Raw genomic sequence first — 24,262 nt, 5'->3', positions numbered from 1 at the left:
AGGGGTCTAGACTGCTGGAGTTGAGCTCTCCTGTGGTTAGATCGCTCATCCTCATCCACTAGGACCCAACTAGTACATTTGAAAACAACATTTCTTTGCTATTTTTCTATAAATCTATGACTCTATCTGCCAGAACCTGAAAATAATAGAAACACTCAGAGATCAGTTATAGCTAAAACAGCACAATGACTGGCTTTTACCCGAGTGAAAGCCAGTAGTAAACTAATGATATGGAATATTTCAAACCCTCAAGAAAACCAGCACTCTCACAGTTTCTTAGTGCTATCCTGTGTCAGACACCGATTAAAATAATTTAATCTCATATTTGTCTGATCTTAGATAAATGTGAATTGCTCTTCCTACCAGGTGTTTGTTATCTGGCTTCACACTTGCAATTTTGTGCACAAAATCTGGCTAGCAAGATAACCTAGTATCAACAAAACATAATTAAGAGAAAGCTGCAAAAGCTAATCTTTGCTAATGTATTTTAAAGTACACTTTAAATATTCCTTGCAATCTCTGACTAATACATTAACTTACCAGGTACTCAATCACTTGCTTACAGTTTTATCAAATCTATACTAGCATTTACCATATTACCACAACTAAGTTACTATTGCAACATTAACTTTGTATGTGACTTACTAATCAGAAAGACTAATTTAACAGAAGTACTGTACCTTTGCTTTCCAGCCTAGTCAACAAATTAGATTACTAGAGTTTTCCCATACAATAAGCCTTTCAGTTCACTTACTCTAAGCAAGTGATATAGATGTTAAATGAAAAGTTGTGTAGACTAGTAGATACAGCTTTAGATTGGAATTCAAGGTACTTCTGTTAAATTCAGTTTGTTTTTACCAAACCATTTAATCTTTCCTCACAAGCTTTCAAATTTTTGTTCAAACTGACCTTGGAAATCCTACCTGATTTCAGTGGCAGGCTTTAAACCATACCATCATATACGCAAAAGTGTTTGTCTGCTGTATGACCTTTGTAAAGTTCCATTTTTTTAAAGCTTACTTCACAGGAAAAAGAAAATTAACTTTTATGTTTCACTTACCTGTTTCAGGACAGAAGTGGATAGTTGCAGTGAGACTGTAGCTCAGCAAAATTAAGGATAAACACAGCAAGAAAAGGCTAGTATCTCCTAAATACGAGAAAACCACTGCTTAATTTTTCCCCTCCCTTTTTACCAGCTTTGGCTGGTAAGGACCCTCACATCTGATAAAGGAAAAGTACAAGTAATTGTTCCCTTAGCCAGCTTGATTTACAAAAAGAGACTAAATGTGTCAGCTATTTCCTGAAAATTGGAAGCTATTGGGCCCAAAGCATGGCCAGCTGTACCTAATTTAAGGAGTCATGAGTGCACAAAAGCCGGAACTGCTGCTGTAAATGGTGGACATATGGGATTCAAGTCTCAGGCACTGAAGTTGCAGGGCTACAGGATTTTGCTGTATAAGCAGGTGCACCTTCACTGATTTCAGTTTTTCTACTTTCTTCAGTAATGCATTTGTCCTAGACTGCCTCAGTGCATATGAGCTTTGGGAAACCATAAACCATGTTTATTTTTTTGGAAAGTTGGTAAATTGTTGTTTATGCCTCCTACCTCCTTATGTCCTGACTCATCATTTTGAATGCCTACCTCAGTTGGTCAGTGACACATTATGAGCAAGACAATTTCCCAACAGCCTCATTGCATAATAACAGATCAGCTTTCCAAATCAATTGCAACTTATGCTATATGAGCAATTCAACTTTGTGCTGTGCTTCAATATCAAACTTTAGCACTTTAGCAGAATATAACATACTGGCAGGCTTTGTTTTTTTTTTTTTTTTTTTTCAGTGTTTGCAAGTCAAATATACAAAGTTTGTCTTTGAAAATATAAGACTACCTTTTTCTTTTTCACCTTGCATTGATCAGGCTGACCTCACCCCAAATTCTTCAGCTTCTGCATTTTTTAAATAACCTGTGATTCATAAAAAGGGCTTTCTGACAAATATTCTCATTCCTTTGTAAAGTTTGTTCAGACTCATCGTAAATCACATCTAAGCTGTGTGAACCCTTTCTTTCCTTAGAACCCTCAGTATAAAATAGATTTTTTTTTTTTTTTTTTTTTACTTTGTAAGAAGCTTTCAGTCTGAATGACACCTTATTCTAGTCTCTGACCTGCAGCAAGAAAGCCTTTCTTGTAGTTCTCAGAAGTCTGACATTTAATCCTTTCATTGCCTGGTTTCCACTGACAAGCTGCTAAATGCACACAACTATGCCCTGGCCAAATAAAGCTAGTGTGCCTGTAATGACACTAAGTCATAAAGCGGAAGGTCAGATACCATTCTGAATTTTAGTCATCAAATGACAGTGATGAATTATTAGCTACTCAAAAATGCATATCACTGGGATCCACAAAGGAAACCCTGACTTCAAATGACATTATTATCAATGTTCTGCTTTTAGAAGCTTGCCTGAAAAGCATGATACAATAAAAAAATCCTTCGTGTAATTACTAGAGTGCACTGATGGGTGAGCATATGCTAATTTACATTTACATCTTTGATTCATACATTTCTTAAGTCATCTATCTGGAGAAAACACATTCAACTGTTTTCAAGAAAAATTTTGAGCAGTCACATAAAAGAAAACTACATATTTTTGTTGTCTTATAGCTTACTTATAATATTATCCATATTTGAATTTATTTCTGTAACAGACCAGAGTGCAAGCCATTGAATAATACATTGCAGTTAATTCGGTTAATATCTACTTGGTATTACAGGGCTGAAGTAATTGTTATTGTTGTTTATATATGCCCTGAATCTGCATAATGCAACCTGCAAAATCTCATACTGTCCGTAGTCAGAAACTTAGAAGAATCCAGACTTCTGGTAGTCTCTAGATGCATGTGAAGGTTGTTCTAAATAGCTTGATATATATACAAGGTGCAGTGCAATGACATGCAGAGATACTACCAGCATATTTCTTAAAGCACTGGTAATGTACCTGGAGATGCACCCTGACTTGCAGGGACTGCCTGCAGTACCACATTGGTGAAGCTATCTTGCTTTTGGGTCCACAGCTGGCAAACGACCAGCTGTCTTGTATATCTCTCTGACACACTGTTCTGGATAGGGACTAGCATCAGATTCCTATGAAACAATTTTTCCATATTGATCACTGCCTACCCCAAGTCAAAAATTAGGTAATACATGGGTGAGAGGTTGAAATTAATTACAAAATAAGGAAAATTATTATAAAAAATGAAAACCAACCCTTACATTCTATGAGGACAACATCTTATGTTAATCAGATGCACAGAACTAAGCAAGCATTTTTTTCCTAGGCCAGCTACTGCTTTCTCAGACCACGGTTTTTCTGACCGCAATTTAGGAATTAGCATGGACCAGGGTGATCCTTCTCAACAATCATTTTTGGAAGGTGAGAGAGTTGGGTACGATGGATGTGACAAAATAGTGCTAGCTTGTCTCTGGTCTAGTAAAATGTTCCTGGCATATACTAGCTCATATAGATGCGGTTAGTGTGTCCAGCGCAACAGCCATTTTCTTGTCAACCTTTTCCATTTACATTAATGGAAATATATAGCACAAATGCTCTGGAGCATATGGCTCTTCTAGCTGGTTTCTACAGACACATTAAGGTACTGGCTATAAATATAATCCCATGCATAGCTGGTATCATGAGGTGTTCAGAGGTTGCATCAATTCATACAAGTTACAAAAGCTATCTGAGATCAGGTGAGATCTTGTCTGGGGTCTCAGGGTTAATGTATATAATAACCATGTGATTTCATTGAGCCCTATTCCTCAGCTCTGTGGAATATGAAAAATATGGATGTTTCATATGTCAAAGTGGGGCTAAAGGCTGCTTTGTGTTCATCAGTTAGAATTGTTCAATTGATTTGCTAGCTATTTTAAGAAAATGAAAGTTCTTCCATAGGAAACAGCATTCATAACTGTATGATGTAAATTTACCTGCTGCCAGCTTCATCCCAATAAACTCATGTGACTCAACATTCTGCTGAGAGATGTTTTAACACTTTAACAGAAGTTTTCCATGGATGTCTCCCATTTAAATACTGAAAATGGTTGATTATTATTTCATTCCTGTGTGCTCATGAACTCACAGGTCATGGTAATATAGTCGTAGCAATTTAAGGTCTTATAAATCTAAAGGATTTCAATGTGCACATAATCCACATTCTAGGACCAAACATTGCAAAAAAGAGACTTTTAAACTGAGATAATATAATATTATCTCTCATGTTCCTTTGTAGTTAAATCTCAACAAAAAAGACCTACACTTATCTAATCTTCTAATCAATATCAAGGAAGTTATACAGGGTCAGTTTAGCAAGAAAAGCAGGGAGTAAGTACAAAGTTGATTTTATTTTTAGAAAGGAAAAAAAAGAATTCTACAAAATACTCTGATGTAATCAGTTGGAAACGGTAATACCAAAATCCTATAGGAGAGCTTCTGTAGATACCTTTTTATGCCATGTTTATGTAATCAAATATACACATTGTAGTTCTTAATTGTGACAAAAGAGGTATTTTAGTTCTATTTTGTAACTAAAACACAAAATTATAATTCTGTCAACCCTATAAAATATCTTTAAAGAAGCTTAAGTTTGGGAATGTGACAATCAGATGAAGCAGAGATATAGAACACCATTTAAAGTGACACAAATATTTGTATGTGGGATTTACCCAAAAATGGTTTGTTCACTGTGATTGTCACAGTTCAGCAATGATATTCAATGCATCCAAAGGAAAAATGCAGACAGGTATCCACAAACAACAGTGGTATAGTTCAGTAAGCTGAGATCCTACATCAGTACTTTCCAGGGTCTGAGAGATGCTGTAATTGCTTGGTTTGTTCATGGTTTATTATATATTGCTGAAAGTCATATTCTATTTAAAAAGGATGTTTCTGATCAGTGAAGGAGAAAGTTTCCTGCTTGCAGGCTTGACTGCAGCAAGGCAGGAAAAGAGGGAGAGTCCATGCCTGAAGGTTGGAGAAAGCCTCTTTTTAAAAGCTGGTCAGAGTTGGAGGGATGAGTGCAAGGTGAAGGGTGACCGTGAGTGAGAAGGCAGCCTGCCTATAGCAGAAAACAGATCCCTAACCCAGAAAGAGCAGTGAGGAAATTTTCCTGAGGACCCAGAGGGAATAAAACAGGATTTCACATCCAGGAACACACTGAAACCTCCAGGGCACACTGGGCAGAGCAAAAACTTGTTGACAAACCATTTAGAATTGCATTGTCTTTTAGCAGATCTGGGTTTTCTTCTCTGCTTTCAGAGCTACTTTATTTTTGTTTGTTTTCTAGTAAAGCATAGCTTGAAAAACTGAAAAGTCTTTGATGTGCTCACTTTTAGGGAAGATGATGCATTCTCTTCAAAGCTCTGACCGACATAAGGGTTTGTCAGACAGGCAACAAAGATTAAAAATCAATCCAGTGTCTAAAACTGAGTTAGATGCTCTTAGTGACCTCTAGAAAGCATGTTAATTAAAATTTTCATTTGAACAGCATCAGTAAGTTTAATCTGTTTTTTTTTTTTTTTTTTTCTGCCGCAAATTACTTTGAGAGGATATGTTTCTCCTGTTTGATGGATATCAAGAAACCACTAACCTTGTAATGACTTCACAGAGAAAGAAAGAGGTATCCTGAATCTCTGTTCAGTTACTGTAGCTTAAGTTGAGATTAATTCTCAACTTTCAAAAACTGGACAATTGTAGGAAAACTAGTGCTATTTATATTGCTGTGGTTGCCATGCCTGCCCTGGCTTTACAGTATGTGTTTGCTCTACAATGCTACCACAGCTAGTTGTCTTAACGGGTAGCAGATTCATTCTAAAAACTAACAGAAACAGATAAAGCTATCATAGGAAAATGTCAAGGAACAAGTATTTCGATTAGGGCACTAAATGGAAGTTTAATAAAAGTCAGTCTGTGATACAGGTTGTAGCTGTTCTCCAGAATGTCTGTGCTTCATGTCTCAGCCCTCTGAGAGCCCTGTCCCACAGGAGTCTGAGATGCCAAGCAGAGATCACTATGCTTTCCAAACCTGACACTAAATACATAACTCTGTCCATCACAGCTATCTTGTCTCAGTCTGATTAAAGTCTACTCTATGAGGATCAAAGACCTTCTAATATCCTTTAAAAAAAAAAAGAAAATCACCAAACAGAGATTTTTATCACTTAGACTAAATAAAAGCTTTAGAGTAACTGTTTCTGAAATATATGGAACCATATTTTCATTTATCTAAGCAGGATTTTTGAACACTGTCTGCAGACACCAAAAGAAATAATAATTGTTTTACTGGGCTTTGTTGAATAGGCCATGTGCGTAACCTTCCATGGTATGTAAAACCAGCACACCATTTTGATTCACTAGAGAATGTATTTGGAGGCAATATCAGTCACCTGGCATAGGAGAATTAAAAAAAATTTTAAATCCCAAAGCAACCAAGCAACGCAAAGATAAAAAGCCCCAAAATCTAAATACCCCTGTGTGCTTGTTGAGAGACAATCTCCCTACAGAATAAAGCATTCAGTATATTTTGTTTCCTTATCTACCGATTTTAATTAGAGACCAGTAAAGTTTATACAGCTCTGCCTGCCTTCTCCAGAAGCCCAGCCACAGGGCAGACTAAACCTCAGCTCCTCATCTCTCTCTGGTTACTCATGGTGAGAGAAAAGTCTCTTCTTCTAGTCAGTGATGGGAAGATCTTTCAGATCATCATCAATTCTTTCTGCTTTATTCTTTTTTTTTTTTTTTTCCTTTTTCTTTTTTCTTTTTTCCCCTTTTTTTTCTTTTTTCCCTTGTTTCCTTTTTTTTTTTTTTTCCTTTTTTTTTTTTTCTTTTTTTTTTAGCACTGCTAATCTCACAGGTTGAGGAGGGAAGGATACTTTTTCTCATTTCTGTGACAGACACATAGCCTAATCAGGCAGCTTATAGCAGAGATGACTATAATTGAACATATATAAATTAATAAGGTGAATCTGTACTCTTGCATCAACCACTAAAGCTTAAATTTATAGCTACATCGAGGAAGTAATAGAGAAGCAACACACCTCTGAAAAACAGCAGCTGTGAGGAGAGCAGTCATGGCCACGGCCAGTCATGTTCTTATGTTTATGTTCTGGATTTCTTCAGAGTGAATCTTGAAGACCTTCAGACCAAATACAATAATCTTTCTACCCATCTTTATGATATAGTGATGAGTGGCACAGAAAAAAGAACTACATAGTGCTAAAACAGGGCCACACAGCACCTGAAAGAATGAAAAATAAGTAACTAAAGCTCACCAGAGAAATTTTAAGTTAAAATATGACCAAGACAAGTGGGCTCACGCTTCTACTCCAGAAAAAAAAGTGTACATTTATGTCCAATCTTAAAAACAATCACAGCAAAAATTGTATCTTGCCACATTCAAGTTAATGTAATGGAGCTCTCCTGACAGGTTGAACTGTATCTACTAAATCAGCAATGCGACTTCTTTAGGCAATATGGATTCTTTCTTGCAGGGCTGGTGTCTGACCCTGTACCTGCGTGAGATGTAACCATAGCACACCTGAAGTAGCTGAGGCACCAGCTACTTGGTTATCTGTTGGAAAGAGAAATCGGCTGCAGTGGAACAAACCAAAATATCAACGTTTATTTTACTGTGGACCAGAGAACGACCCATGAATGCCAGGAATACGAAAAAAGATCTGGTTTTTAAATGTATACAGCATACATATACTTAAATAATGTTTTTGTGTAACTATCAGTGCATCATATTTTGCTGTATTTTTATGTTGTGGAGGAAAAAGGAAAAAAAGCTTCAGAAGGAATAAAATCACTGCAATACAAAAGTAATATGCAGAATCCATATGAGACTCTGAAAATATTTTATGCAAATTTATAGTCAAAATTCTTGCGCTCCGCAGCAAACAGCTCTGTGGTCGTGCTGCTGTTTGTAGTGCAATATCTCTGAACTACTGAAAACCTTACAGCCTTGAAAATAATATTTCATTCTCCTGACTGATTTTGATCATCACACATTTTTTGAACATTTCTAAGAAGGCTAGGTACTTCCTTTTTATTTCTTACTTAGATTGGTTGTTTCAGATCTTTTTCCTGAAAAGCAATAACATTAGCATGGGCAAGAAATTGTGAAGTCATAAGCTGCGTTCCAGCCTGTGTTCAGAATGAGTACCACTCGTGTCTTTGAAAGGTTGAACATACTATTTGCATCTAGTTGTCCCAGAACAGAAAACTGCATTGCTACTGACTCACTAAAATAAAGGATTCTAGAATTTCTGTGCTTCTGGGGTGCCTCCTGACTTTGTTTATGACTTACCTGGGATGCAATGTACATTATAATTGATGCAGGTCTAGCCCTAGAATACTATGCTTTTAGCCCTTGCTGGTGGACCTCACACAATATAGCCCTTGGTTTGGTCACAGCTGCATCACCTTCTGCCATTTGTCAGATACATTCAAATTTCATTGGCACTAGTCAATGTGAAAAATCCTTTCAAAAACATTATCAGAGCTTTCAACAACTTCTGCAACCCATCCTCCATTTTTCAGAGAAGAAAGAGAGCTGGGAAGCAAAGTGTGAAAGCTTTTTCCCCAAGAAGATGCTGCCTCCTGGCATAGCTTTTTAGAATCTCTGCTCTGTAAAACAGACAGTTTTTAAAATCTCTATTTGAAGCACGTCTTTCTTCTCCACCCCTCTTAGATCTTAGAAATGCCTGCCTCAATTCACTCATCACAAAACGTCTATAAATTTATATAATTTATCCCACAGAGTATGCAGCCTCACACTGGAGAAGTTACTGTACAAAATGCAGTTCCATAGTATAAATAATATTATTTCTGGATAAAAAAACGTCATTGTCACAGGCAGAATTAGTGACAACGTTAGATCACACAACTGCAGAAATTCAAGATTTCCATTTTATTTGGAATCTCGAAGACTTGCCTTTTTTCCTGTATCACGTCTGTGCAACTGCAACATCTCCTGCAGAATCTTAGACCTTTTATCCCGCTTTCATATTTGTACTCATTTTTAACCTGACACCCTGAACTGTTAGCTGTCTTTTGAGATCCAGTGGGTTCCCACAGGGCCATTCACTGATGAGTAAAAATCCGAACTTCGATGTGACCTCTAGGCCTCTTCTTTTTTTTCTTGCTTGTTAGCAGATTGTTCATGTGCAGTTTGATACCAGACAGAAGGTATTGCTGTAGATCTGTTTTGTGCTTTACTTCTCTCCCTATGTGGTATCATTTATCTATTATTTCTTTTCTTTTTGAAGAAAAAGAAATTCAGCTCTAGCAATACATAGGACATGAAGAGCTTGCCTTGAAATCTGTGTAAATTACACGTTTTTTTGGAAATGCTTGCAGAAATGATATTGCCAGATCATACCTGAAAGAGAGAAAAAGAGAGAGGGCAAGATCTCCTGAACAGGTAAACTAGCGCTATTCAGATTTTTATATTGGTTACATGTATAAATATTTTTCTATTCCTAGAAAAATATTGAGACTTTTTTCTTTTTAATAACTATATATTAGTAGAGACAAGCCTGGGATTTTTTTTGGTCTAGGTTTAGATAAAAATGCAAATTAAGCCAAAATGGATTTCGCCTTTGAGGGAAAAGATAATATAGATATGTATTGCAATTATTCCCAGGTGGAACATATACAGTTGAGTAGCAGAGGTTTTTTTCCTCTCCCTGTCTTAAATTGAAAAGTTCCAAGAATCAGCAGCTAAAAATCCCAGCTCCTTATATGACTATGCTGTGCAACTAACTTTGCCCTGAAGAGATCTGTGAGATGGTCACAGCTCATATGCAGGCTATTATTCCTTTTTTAATTTTTTTTTTCCCCTGAGGCAAAAGACGGGAAGGAAGCAGTGGGATTGGGACAAGAGTCACTCATGCTCTAAAATACAAGAGCTGTGGTTTGAAATCCCACTGTAATCCTTTCTATTTTTTTAAGCTTTGCAATTTCTTTGACCTCATAGGCTACAAAGAAATAATTTGTGGAATCAGATTTACTTCTTCTCATCTCAAATTTCAAGTCAAAACATCTGAAAAATACCCATGTCTTGAAATGTGCCCCAAAAGTAGAGCTTGTTTCATCACAGAAACACTATCCTAACCTGATTCCAGCTGCAGGCAGAATCAGATATCGAGTGTTGCGTAAGAATAGGGAGATTTTATGACTTACTGCAAACTTGAAGTTACTTTTCAACTTGGTTCAGCAGGTAGAGAATGCTTCAGGAAATGTTTGGGATTTTTCATTTTAAATCCAGGTCTGGTCTTCTGTATATCCAGTTATTTCCAAAACCCAAAAGCTTCCTTTTGGTTAAATATCTCTACATAGAAGTCGTTATATAGAAAGAATTGTCATCTCATTGGTGGTTTAGAAGGATGAAAAACTGGCAAAATAGACAGTCAGGTAGATTGATAGGCAGGAAAAAAAGGCCCAACTTACACACACATCATTTTTTTTAATGCTAAAAGTTTTTTTCAGATAAAGTTCCTGTATCACTGATCCATTCAAAGTGAACCACAGCCATTAGTTTTCAATAGTTTCTAACACTTTTATTTAAAATATTTTTTCAAACCAAGTATAAAATATCCATAGACAAAGCCTTATAAACACATGTAGACAAATGTAAGGTTTTTAAAACTTTGTATCTCAAAAAAAAATTTGAAGATACCATACATTTGTGAAATTTGTAGCATTTGAACTTGCCATTCTTCCTTTTTTTACACAATCAAAAATAAATATGTCTTAATAGAAGCTAATTTCTTTAACTTTCATATCTAGGCATTTAAAGTCTAACAAAACTGTCCTGGTTTCAGCCGGGATAGAGTTGATTTTTTTCTTCCTAGTAGCTGGTACAGTGCTGTGTTTTGGATTTAGTATGAGAATAATGTTGATAACACACTGATGTTTTAGTTGTTACTAAGTAGTGCTTACACCAGTCAAGGACTTTTCAGCTTCCCATGCTCTGTCCAGTGCACAAGAAGCTGGGAGGGGGCACAGCCAGGACAGCTGACCCAGACTGGCCCAAGGGCTATTCCATACCACATGACGTCATGCTCAGTATATAAACTGGGGGGAGTTGTCCGGGGGTCAGTGGTCGTGGCTTGGGAACGGGCTAGGCATCGGTCGGTGGGTGGTGAGCAATTATATCGTTATCACTTGCTTTGTATATTATTATTGTATTATATTATTATTATTATTATTACTAGTACTACCATTCTATTTCATTTTACTTCAATTATTAAACTGTTCTTATGTCAACTCATGAGTTTTCTGACTTTCACCCTTCCAATTCTCTCCCCCATCCCACTGGGGTGGGGGGAGTGAGCGAGTGGTTGTGTGGTGCTTAGTTGCCAACTGGGGTTAAACCATGACAAAAATACACTGGGAAAACTATTCAGTAACCTATCATCAAGAGGTATTCTTCCCAACTTTCAAGCCAGTACTCATACACATCCTCTAATTGGCAAACAAAAGTAGCTATAATCCCTCCCTTAACAAACTCCTCACAAGAGGTTCAACACCATAGCAAAGGGTTAACCTCTTAGGCCAGGTACGAAGGGAACCTGAGCAGCAGGAAAAGGAATCAAATATTTAATTAATTCCCTGAGCAACATTCCATAAAGATCAAGCTTCCATAAAGCACAGATCATTATTTACAACAACTCCACTGCCCCAAAATCCTGTAGGGAGAATGAAAACTATCCAAACTCCCTCAGGGTGTCTTGCTCCTACAATGTCACTGCTATACACTAGCTGGAGTCTTGATGTGATCCTTTTGCCCTCTTATACATCTCTAGAGGTTGCTGGTTTTTTGGTTTTGTTTTTTGTTTGTTTTGTTTTTCAAATGTTCCAGGTGATTCTATGAAGACTGCATTAGTCCCTTAAATAAAGAGACCAAAAGCTTAGTAGATCCCAGAGGCTTACCCAGCGTCACTGTGCTTTCTTACCTTAAAAGTTTCCAGGATCCTGTCTATAATGTTTGTTTTCCTTCCAAATTTCCATAAAGATGTCATTTCAGACTACATTTCAGATTGCAGGTGCAAAGATGTCGGGAACACTGAGAGCATCAGCTTTAAGTCTTTCAAACATATTCATTAGGAATCCCTGTTTACTCTATAGTTACTGAAGAAAAACTAGCTCCTAAATTAGTTTTTCATAATCACTTTCATTATGGTAGTGAACAAAACCCAGAAAAAGTCATTAAAACTACTCACAATCCAAAATAGTGGGAAAAAACCTCAAGGAAAAATCTGAAGGACTGAAGCAACACAGTCAGTCTACTGAGAGGAAAGCTCAAAAGTATTTACTTTATTTCAGGGAATTTATAGACAATGCAATAGAGATTAGTCAGAATTTTAGCTTAGAACTATGACAAGAGCGAACATTGCAAGCCAAAGCCAAACTACTTTAAAATAAATAAACATTTTTTTAAGAGTAAGTTAATCCTTCAAAGAAAGGTACCTAAGCCTATAGTCACTTTTCTATCATTATAACTCTTTAAATCAAGATTAAATGTAATTTTAAAATGAAAATTATTAGCAGAAATCACAAAGGTAATCATAATGGTCACTTTTACTCTCAAGTTCTATTCAGAGATGCAAGATATCACTCTGAAAACATTCAAAACACCTCTTTTTGGCAGAATTATTTTTTGTCTACATTAAAATTGAAAATGAAAATGAATAATAATAGAGTGAGATATTATAAACTGAAACAAAAGATTTATATTCAATCACATTCAAACCAACCCACTAAGTTTCACACAGCTTTAATAGTCTTAAAGCAAGGGGTTGGTTTTTTGTTTTGTTTTGGTTTTTGTTTTGGTGTTTTTTTTTTGTTTTGTTTTGTTTTTTTTTTTTTTTTTTTTTTTTTTTTTTAATTTGCACATTACTTTTCAGCTAGGCTGCCTTATGTAGTGGCACAAATCTCAGAGGAGATCATTCACCTGCCTTTCCTGTCAAATTACATTGCAGAGTCAACAGTAGCCAACAAAGTGTGATATTTCACGATAGACTTCTAGTTCCCAATAAATCTAGTCAGTGGAGTATCTCCCATAATTCGAAGTGTTTTAGACAATTAAATACTTAAATACTACAAAAAAAACATTAAAAACATGAACTTAATGCGATCATGGTATCAGTCAGATTGTTTATACAATAAGCAAGAATATTTCAAGACTAGATTTTAGGAATGACTTAGTGGAAAGAAGCTCAGAATTCACAAATAAATGTGGAGGATGTTCTTGACCTCATGACTCCTGAAATCAGTGGGGAGGCTCCTCTTGTTGATCCACTATTACTCCAATAAAATCATTCATGTTACCATATGCAAACTAGCCTTGACCACCCCAGACTAGATACAGAACTCTGTTTTAAGTCTCTAACTGGTGCCTGGGCAAGTTTGAAGATCAGGGACAGAAGACAATATCTATCCTGTCCCCAAATACTATTCCTCTCCAGAATTACTGTGTCCCAAGCCTTGTGTAACTTCCTGCCTAGAATATACAGTTTCTTCATCCATCTGTTTAGTATAATATAGACTACATATATAAAATCCATCCTTGATCATTGCAATTGTTTTATGCACTAGCTCTTTCTTTCCCCTTCAGACATTGGTCAGAACTACATGCAATTGTATAAATATAGTAACATGGGTCAAGTTATTGCCTTTTGAACTTACTTTAAAATATGATTAAGGGACTTCATGATTAGTAAAAACTGGCACTGTAGTTCTACATCAGGTGCATTTGTTTAGACTTAACTCTAAGTCTCGCCACTTGTAATTAGATGTATTTCTATGCAAATAAATCAGTCTCCCATACTATTGTATGGCGTATCTGATCAAAGTCAGAACTAGAGCCTGTGGGTATGGTAATTTAATCTAAAATTGAACTAGATGCTCAAGGTCTCCATATTCAAAGAACGCTAATGATATTTATAAAATACATTGCATTTATTTTTTAAAAATTATTACTACTGACAATTTGCTTTATAATGTTGTAAATCTATTTTAGTGATAAGTAGTTTGTGGTATTTACACAGCTGCAAGTAGGCTAATTTTCAAATATGGAATAACAAACTATATAATTTAATTCAGTAGAGAAGCTTTCTTTTTTATGTGATTATGTTATAATTTGTGAACTGACACCTGAGTACTAAGGAGGTTGATCAGTCACCCTAATGGAAGTGTACAGTAGCAGAAAATGAGAAGAAAATAATTTGATAGGTAGGGTATTTGAAAGAGTCTAGCCTTAAGCTAGTCCAATCAAACACATTGCAGCACAAATAAATTCAAGGTTGAATTCACTTACCCATGTGGACTTCAGAGGGTTCTGTGGGTTTCAAAAGTAACAGGTTTGACAGGTTCAGCCACTTCTTTTTAGGACTTAAATCTGAGATTCCAGAGTAGACTTCCCATACTACGTACATGTACCCTAACTTGTCTACTGATCTCTTTATTGTATCTTGGATTTTGAAGTGAGGAGATAGCCTGCAATCAATAAAAGTTGGGCACACTATTACATGAGAATATAGACAATGCATCAAGGTAATTAACTACATCTGATATTAAATCTTATATTTAGAATAAAAGTACATTTTCTAATACCTCTAGTTCCAAGACCTCAACTTCTTGAAGAAAGAGTTGTTTCTTCTGTTCTCTTTGCAAAGTTCCTGGTTTGTGGAGAAGCATACAAGACACAAATAACCAAACAGATGAATGACACATTATCATTTAAAAATGAATAGCAAACTTTACTAACCTGAAAATCTAAAAGATCAAAACATTCTGGGAGTCCTTCCAACTTATTTGCCAATAACAGGGAGAAGAAACAAACAAAGAATGGAAGTCTAGAACAGGTAAACACAGTTAACTCTGATTATCTGAGAATCCAGCTGGGGAAGAACTCATCTGCCTGTGATTGTTCGTTAGAGGGTAGTTGAGTGGACTCAAACTAGAAGAATACTCACTTTTCACAAGAGCTTCAGTAAGAGACTCCAGCTTTTTATACTTTAACTATATAGCAATTAGTAAATAGCTGTTTGTCAGCTGATTTTTCAATCTTTTTTTCCTATGTGGTACAGCATAGCTTAAACTACAGCTCCCTGTGAGTAAAATTTGCAATATACAACATGGATTAGAACCAGATAATAAAGAATAAAAGTGAATTGTAATATGTACCACACCAAACAGGTGTCTGTATGTACTAACTATATTATTAGCCAGAAAGAAAATGAAAGATTATGCTATTATGAGGTGCTAGGTGAGGAAAGGATGTAAAATAACTTTCTAATTATAATAAAGATGTTCCAGGATAGAAAGCTCATGTTAAAAGCAAACAGAAACCCTTAGCAGCTTAGTTAATGTGAAAAGAAATAAAGTCATAAGAATAAATCATAGAATGGTTTGGGTTGGAAGGGACCTTTAAAGATTATCTAACCCAATCCCAAATAAGGAAGCTGCATTTCTAAAACATAAAAACTTGTATAGAAGAATAGAAGCCAGGGTTCACAGCAAAAGCTCTGAGTCACATTCAGAAGAAAAAAAATGTATTTCCATGCTGACAAGAAGAGATGATTACATATATACAAAGGTGGTAAAATATTTAAAAGAATTTTTTTTCCTATTGTGATCTATATACAGAACATGAACAGAAGGTTCATAATCATTTGATATTATTTTGTAAAGCAGGCATTTTAAATTAATTCATATCATCAATCTGGAAATATCCAAGTTATGTCATTTATCATGCGACATAAAAAAAAAAATTAGCTTCTGCATGGCATGTCTTTGCTCAAAGGCAAGAATAAAAACAACGTGGGAAGTGGAAGTTTTTTATGCGAGGCTTTCTCTGTACAGCTGTGTAAGGATGGGCACTTCATTTGAAAGGGTCCTGCTTTCAGTAACATCTGTTAGTTTATTTCTATCTCAGCTGACTCATCCAGTCCCCTGGCAATAAAGCTACTCTTGAGCTAGACTTACGGGACGGTGCCTAACTAAACCCGTGCCAATGCAGATCACACCAAACAGCTGCCACAGGTATACTACACACCCAAGAGAAGGGAAGCTGCGGGGAGAGCAAACAGGAGGTGCTGAAGAGAAAGTCAGCATCCAGTGATGTGCAATTGGAAGTGACAAGCGAACAGAGAGTTGTCATCTCCTGCCATCTCCATCCAAAAATCTGTGGGGAATCCCCGACAGGAAAGAATCCCTACCCCTTGAATGGCAGGAAGATTAATGGGCACCACGAGAGGCTGTTAAGAGAATATAGACTCACATTTAGTGGCAAGAGAGATTAGAAGAGAAACTTATTAAATAAAACTTGGAATAACAAGTACATTGACTGGGTGGTCAAAAGTGAACAATGTACTTGACCTCCTCAGACAGCATGGGAAAATACTGCTACCACCACATAATGCAGGTTATATTTCCTACTAGTGAAAGACAAGTGGGGATAGGTGATTTATGTTAAGTTCATCTGGACAGGAAACCTATACAAACCTGAGGTTTTGAAATTTTAGTGTTAATTTTGGGGAGAAAAAAGTCAGAAGCACAAAAATGTAAATGACTTAAACTGACAATGTTTTTAGGCTCAGCACTGCAGAAAACTTTTTGTGTAAAGGATATCGAAATTTCATATTTTATTAGAAGCTTTGTTTATGAAGGCTACATACCCTGTATTTAAAAGGAAAATAGTTTTGAACACATTTATTTTAGCTTACAAAATGCTGATATGTCTTACTGAAGCATGTTTGAATGTGAAAAACAATTAAGGCAGAGAAATATGACACTTTTCTGGAAAACCGCCTATTATTATAACATGGTGTTATTTTCATGTTTGAATGAAAACTGTCAACTCAATTTTGATGTCAAACAACAGACCTAATGGGAGACAATTCATCTGATCCTGAAATATTTTTTGACTTATAGAGGGAGAAATTAAATGGGGCAAATTAAATTCCACTGCTTTCTGAAGAAATAATAGGACAAAGAAACAAGCATGATTTCCAGGTAGTTTGGGTGTTTCTGCTCTACTGGAACTGGTGAAACTAATCACATCCAAAATTAGAAAAGGGAAATTTTTAGCAAAGACTACCTGTGGTGAATTGACTATCAAAGAAAGCTGGATTAGGTAGGTGTAAAACCTGGCATGTCTGGCAGGTTTATAGGACATCAGAGGCAAAGCAGAGCAAAAAGAAAGAAAAAAGGCTATGAGTAAGGAGATATACCAGGTTTCAGAGCTGAACATATTGTGGAATTTTGGAGGCAAAAGAGATAATTTTGTTATGCGCTTTGGGAAAATAACCTGAATGGGCAAACTATGGTTGCCACAGCAACCATTGGTATGCAAGGGATTCCACGGAAAACATTTATTGAAAGTCTAATGAATTTGGACTTAATTACAAAGGATGGTGCAGGCTTACTTCTCCAGGGGAAGAATTAAATTTGAGGTTTTTTATTGGTGCAAAATAATTTGGACTAAGATAAAGGTATCTTTTATGCCCACTTAACATTTTACCGTTGTACTTTTTGTCAGGCTTTGGCATTTGCACAGCAACAGGGACTTTCACAGTTTTCTACATAAAAAAAATTGTGCAGAAAAAAGAAATATCTAGCTGGTGAAAGATAACAGGGCAAGGAGAAGATCTCTAATACAAATAAAACCACTGAAGGTGGACAGAAATCTCCTGTAATTAAAATGAACTGGATTTTAATACCTGTGAATGAACAGTTCCTGGCTGTAGATTACCATCCCCTGAAGACTCTAAGAGCTCTGTCAGCAGTCAGACCAGTCAAAGAAGCAGGTTGTACAGCCTGGAAAATTCCCTTTTCCTTTTGAGCAGACTTTAAATTATCTTATTTCTATATTTTAAGACAGAAAATCTGACACATACCTGATGTATGATGATGAGCACGTTACCTCTTCTCTAGTAAGGCAACATGCAGTAAGGTCTCCCTCCCCAGGCCCCGAAAAATTAATCCATACTATGTGTAATAGCTAACTGGAAGGATCCTAGTGCCAGAAATGACAGCCTGTGAGGAACAATCATGCAGTACAGTCTCCCAATACACAGGGTACTCTAGGTTTTAATTGATGAAACAAAGAATGTGAGCAAAAATAGTAACATTATGAGGGGCTATGAGAGAAAAATATATATTTTGTTGATTATGGGTTGGAATTTAATTCTTGAAAAAAAGAAAGTTACCATCACATGAGCTGGGATGCGTGGCTGTGTCTAAGGATGAGGGGGGCAGGACTTAGCTCCGCTTGTCAGACCATGCAAACTTTAGGAATCAGAGAGGTGGAGGAAGAGGAGGGAATAAATGCGTTCTTCCTAAGGAGATGTCATTAGCTTCACCAATGACTGGAACAGCACCAGGGCGCTCTTCTGTGTCCCCTGCACTAATATGATGGTAAATATTCTGATTCAAGCTATTACCTACTTGTGTCCTCAGTCAGCATTAGGTGCTTTGACAAGCATGGTTAGTTTAGCAACGCTCAAACACACTCTAGCTCACATGTCTGTGCTGTAATCTAAGGGACTATGTCATTTCTCTGTCATGCCTAGGTTCCACTTCTTGCTCTAACACATTCAATTTTTAAACAAATTCATCCTGCTTACATAGCAATTACAAAATCAGCATGTTTAAATGTTTCATATGGTAAATATCACATGCAGATGATCTACTCCAGAAATAGCAATACTGCAACTCACTGTCAAATGATTTCAGATATTTAGAGTGCATGTTGGAATAAGGATGGGTGTTCATCTTCCTGACTTTACTGCTGAGGCATAGATAAAAGAAGTAAAATGAGGAATTTCAGTGCTAGCAAGAAGTTGCAAACTCTTGGCAACTTTCAGCTGGAGCATGGTAGAGATACGTGCATCATCCCTGAGAGGTAATTGCTTGGTGATGTGGCTGGTAGCACTCCGTCTGCTCAGCTTGCCTATCAGCAGCATGCTACCCTCCAGACACTCGGGAAGGGGAGCAAGTTCACAAGAACTTCCCCAGAGAAAAGTCTGAGGATTAGACTGAAGGGAAGCTTGCCCAAGGTACCAGTTATATAGTGGGAGGCTGTAAACCAACATGGAGCCTTTTTCACTCTTGTATGTGAAAAGCATTAAGTAAACAGAGCCTTTTTATCACCATGAAACCAATGAAGTTGCATCCTCCCAGCTTAGTCCTCCCTTATGTCTGTCATTTACTGCATGCTGTACTTAATCTGTAATGGTTTCTTTTAAAATAAGCAGTTCTAGCAAAAAGAGGCTTCTGATTGTTCTAAATAGCATTGGCACTGACATCAAAACAGCATGGTATGTGTTTCCACTTGTAATTTATATGACTAGCACCTGAGTATTAAATATTAGGGCAGAAACAATCAGTTATTTCATGCAAATCAGGTGCACTTCTTATGCTCCTCATGAGTTAGATGCCAGCCTGACTCCTTCATTAGGTAAGAAGTGTTCAGACTTTGCTCACTGTGTAATCAAGTGCTAGAAGTTAACCACAAATAAAGCTCATCAGATAGAAGAAAAAAGTCCTTTGAAAGAAATGGCAAAGGAAGCTCTGAGAAGCAGTGTGCAGCTGGAAACCTCTAACAGATCAATTATTTTCAAGAACAAAAACTGCTATGATAATAATTTAAAGCAAATCCCCAAGGTAGGATCCTGTGAAACTATGCTGTGAGCATGTGCCCCTTTTGCTGAAATAGAAAAGGGGTTAAGAAGGAAACAAAGCTGAGTAAATAGACATAAGAATGCTACTACTAATGGCAATAACATAAGCAACATTGTTTTCTTCTGCAGTTTTCCCAAATGAGGGGATTTCTTGATTAAAAATATGGAATTTCTCAATACTCAGACAATTCACACTTTCTTTAGCTGCTATATTATAACATTATGAGACGGGAACGTCCAAATGCTTGTGAGATTTCTGGCTTAACTGGAATTTCTGCACTTTAGCGGCATAATCCATAAAGCTATTAGAACTGGCTCAGAAGAAAATATAACAGAATTTAGAAAACTACTGTCAGAGTTCCTACTTTAAGTAACTTGTATTTAAAATCTCTAACCTACAAACAGTGTCTTGTTCTATACAAATAATAATTTTAGATAACGTTTTCAAATTTATAAGTTATTACTTTTGTATGTATTTCTGTATTATAATTTTAATCATAAAAATGCTGGCCTGATGATTGATCCTCACATAAGCAGCAGCAAATCAAAGTGCACACTGAGCATTTTTACGTACAGGACATCATATAGAAAAGGAGAAATATCTTCTGAAAACAAACTGAGGGAAAGCTTACATCCATATGGATTCAAGTGAGGATCTGCAGAAGGAAACAAGATGAGGAAAAAAGTGACATGGATGCCTTCAGCAACGTACACTGAAGTGAAATAAAAAGTTCTTCACCCATTGTCACAGGCAAAACAATCTTTACTTGGAATCTATTTACTTAATTTATTGCCAATTAAAAAGAAAAAAAAATCCAACCCCAAAAGCATTTAATCACTGATTCAGGTATTAGCAAAAAGAGAACATAAATAATTAAACAAACATATAAGTAAGCCTTTTTCCTCCCCATTCCCCAGGCTCAAACCAAGCGCATTCCCAGTGTCATCTCCCCCTCTCATAGTCTCAGCTTGCCCTGTTTTGCCTTGGTGACACTCAGCCTGCCCAAATCCCTCCGGCGAGGTGAGTGGTGGTGCAGGAGGTTGGTGTCACGTGTGCATTGGTTTCTTTCTGCTGCTCCATCGTGCTTCTTGCTGCTTTTCCTCTGCCACTCCATGATTCTCAGTGTCCCTTCCCTGGCTGGGGCCACCTGCAGTCCCCAAGGGTGCCCCTGCCCTGGCACGTCACCCACAGGCTCCATTTCAGAGCTGTCTGTGACCAGGACCAGGCAAGCCACGGCCTCTTCTGACACTGGGCACCTTGCAGCCCCGCTGCCCAGGCCCTACCAGGTACATCTGATAAACTCATTCAAAAGCAATTTCCAGGGAAGCGTGAAGGACAAATATTTTTAGAGTACTGTCTCTCAGCCCTTTCCCTCATGAATAAGTACTGACCACCATAAAATGTTATTACACATCAGTACAGAGAAAAAAATAACCCACCCAAAAACCACAATGATGCAGAAAGCAAAGAGCAAGACCGTCTTGCAGAGGAAAAACTGAGCCCTTTCCACAAAGGCCAAATAAAGAGGCCTGGTCAACACTCCCACAAATAGTTTAAATAATTAATATACTTAGAGGCCCCTTCCCCTCTCAGATCCTAAAAATGGTCCTTTAATTTAGAGGAAGACAGAAGTTACTGGAGTTGAACTGAACCAAAGCAGTAACCTAGACTTTGAGAGGACTGAAAAATCAAAAAAATGCAGATAACTGAATTTTGGAGTCCTACCCTTATGACAACGTACCAAAACAGAATAAATACATATATGTATATATATAGCTTAACCTGAGAATGAGGCTGCAATTTTAGACTTCTTCAATATCTTCTGGCCTTGAACACTGGACTCATTCACAGGCAGGAGACACAAAAAAAAAAATGTTCCTCCTTTTAAATAGGTTCTCTTTCTAACATAAGACAATGTGATCTCTTAACAGAAGGAGATTTTAATATCCTCTTCAAGCAATGTTTTTACAGAATGCAAGCTATTAGTTATTCCCTATTCAAATTTCTGAATCTTCACAATACCTCTTAATTAAAGACATGATGCTATCTGCCTCCCGGAGGCTTTTAACAAGTATGTATCCCAAATTAATCTTGAATCAAACCGAAACACAAAGATTTGTCACACAAGTTTCAGGGACGTCTGTGCTGCACAGCTCAGCTCTCAATACGATTTGTAAAAACTTCTCTCCTGCTATCCACAGAAGTTTCCTCTGACATAGGAAGCAGAGGAAGCTGCTCCCATCAGGAACAGGGTAGAACAAGGATTAGTTGAGATAAAACTCTCTATCCTATAAGGTACACAGCATATTTTGAGATTCACACAACTCATTAATCTGATCAATCTTCAATAGTGTGGATCCAAGGAAGCCAGGATATATATTTGGGTTCTCAAAGCAGATTTCACAAAGCCTAATATGAATACTTAGAGAAAATTTACTTTCTGTTCACAACCATACAGGTGTATGGTAGACTGGCTAATTTTCTAGTCTCCAAAAGCTAGTCCAACATAACTAATGAATTGACTGAGTCAGTCACAGATCACATATGAATTGACTTTAAAAGAAAATGTCAGATAATGTAAAAGTTACCTCTCTACATAATTATGAAGATGAAGACTCCACTGGATCATTAGGTAATGCATGTGTAATAAAATCTGAACAAACAAAGATATACTTTTTGTTATACACTGAATAAAAATGAAGGACTCAGAATTATTTGGGGAAAAAAAAGGGAGGTTACTTATAAGTAATATAGCTAAGCTTTTTAATTTTTTGCACTTGCAGATTAATGTAAAAAAGATGCACATGCCAGTATGCTTGACACTAGAACTATGATGCAGCATGTTATTTCTAAAATTCCCTTTTCCTGAAAGATAAGTAAGGCAAAACTTAAATAAAACTCAATGATTAAGGTTTGTCTTAAAATGTAGTCAACTCCTTCCACTGTTTGTTCAGAAATTATTCATAAACTCTATGAAATTGAAAATCTCTATGGTACCCTCTGTAAAGTCTCAATAATTCTGCTTGAGAAAACAGAAAAGAGATTTCCTATACGTTTTTGAGCATCATGCAGAATCACTTATTCCCTTGGACCATAAAAATCTTTGCTACATGCCAATAAAATGAGATGTTGCATACCAAGAGTAAGGACACTTTAAGGAACCAACACAGACCATTTCCCACTGCTATACTGAAGTGGATTCATGGTGTAATGGCAGTTTGGGGTGGAGCGCAAAGAGAGAGAACGATTTATTGGCCAATTCTTAAAAGGTTGTACGTTAGTTTATTTAATAGTGTGAAGGGCTAATTATTTGGACACAGATACTTCCTGTAGGGAAGTTCCTGTCCCTCTTCTTATAAAGTTGTCAGTAGATAAGGACCAGTTGGACTGATGGTGGGGAGACAGTATCATACATTCTTAAAGAAAGAGCACCATAAAAATTTTTTATTACTGGTTTTGTGCATGTTTTATTCCAGTGAAATTTTCCAGCGAACTTTTCCAGCTATGTTTAAGTTACAAACTATTCATAAATAGCACAACAGTGGTTGACTGTACAGCGCAACGTGTTCTCTAGCTGCAACATTCAAGCTCTTATACCATTTTCCCTGCTACTGTGACTAACATGCTCTTTAAATAGACTAAAGAAATAAAATTTCAGGAGCTTTGCCATTTTTTTTGGAAGTTCAACATTATGTAGAGTAAGAAAGGTGGAAAAGTTGGATATTGCCAGCTGATATTATTGTCCTTGTGCTCTTTATGTTGTGAAATAACAGAAAAGAACTAGGCAAAATTTTTTTCAGGTGGCTTTAATGTCTTATACTGTCAAAGGCTAAGTCCTTTGGGTACTACACAAAACTGATTTTTAGTCTGCTTTACTGACTGTAGTATCGTTTCTTTTCTACTTCCATAGCAGTAAAAAACACACCTTATTTGAACATTGGGTAGCACACCGGAAGGTCAGAGCATCTGTTTTATTTGTATCACAATACTTCAGCATTAACAGCAGGCAAACTCAGACCAACAGCAATAGAAAGGTTCAAACACTCAAAGAAAATTGGTTTCAGCCTGCTCCACAGAGTAAATTTACCCTCCCCACCGTGTGTCTTTTAAAGTAAATCTGTCATATATAAACAATTGCATGCATCTAGATTACTTTGTCATCTACTTTGTTTACCCTACTTCTTTTTAAGCAGTTCCAGTAACTAGGTTGACAATATGCCCACTCAATCTATTTTCAGACTTAGCAACCTTTCTAGCTGGATTTTTATAATGTCTAACCTATCCATGCTGAATTTTCCACAAAGGGCACAGAGAATATTTATCCTTTTCTTTTTAGATGCTTTTCATGGAGACCATTATCTGCTCTCTCCTCATTCTTAGACAAAGACTTCTAGACTGAACAACCTTGTTTCTTTAGGTCTTTTCTTATCTATATATATATATATATATATATGTTTTCTAGAAATCTAATCGCCATAGTCCTATCTGAATTGCACCCCCCATTGTTGAATTACA

The sequence above is a fragment of the Platalea leucorodia genome (assembly GCF_965183815.1).
Source record: "Platalea leucorodia genome assembly, chromosome: 6".
NCBI lineage: Eukaryota > Metazoa > Chordata > Aves > Pelecaniformes > Threskiornithidae > Platalea > Platalea leucorodia.
The sequence above is the reverse complement of the archived record's forward strand: the minus strand, read 5'-3'. Positions refer to the sequence as shown.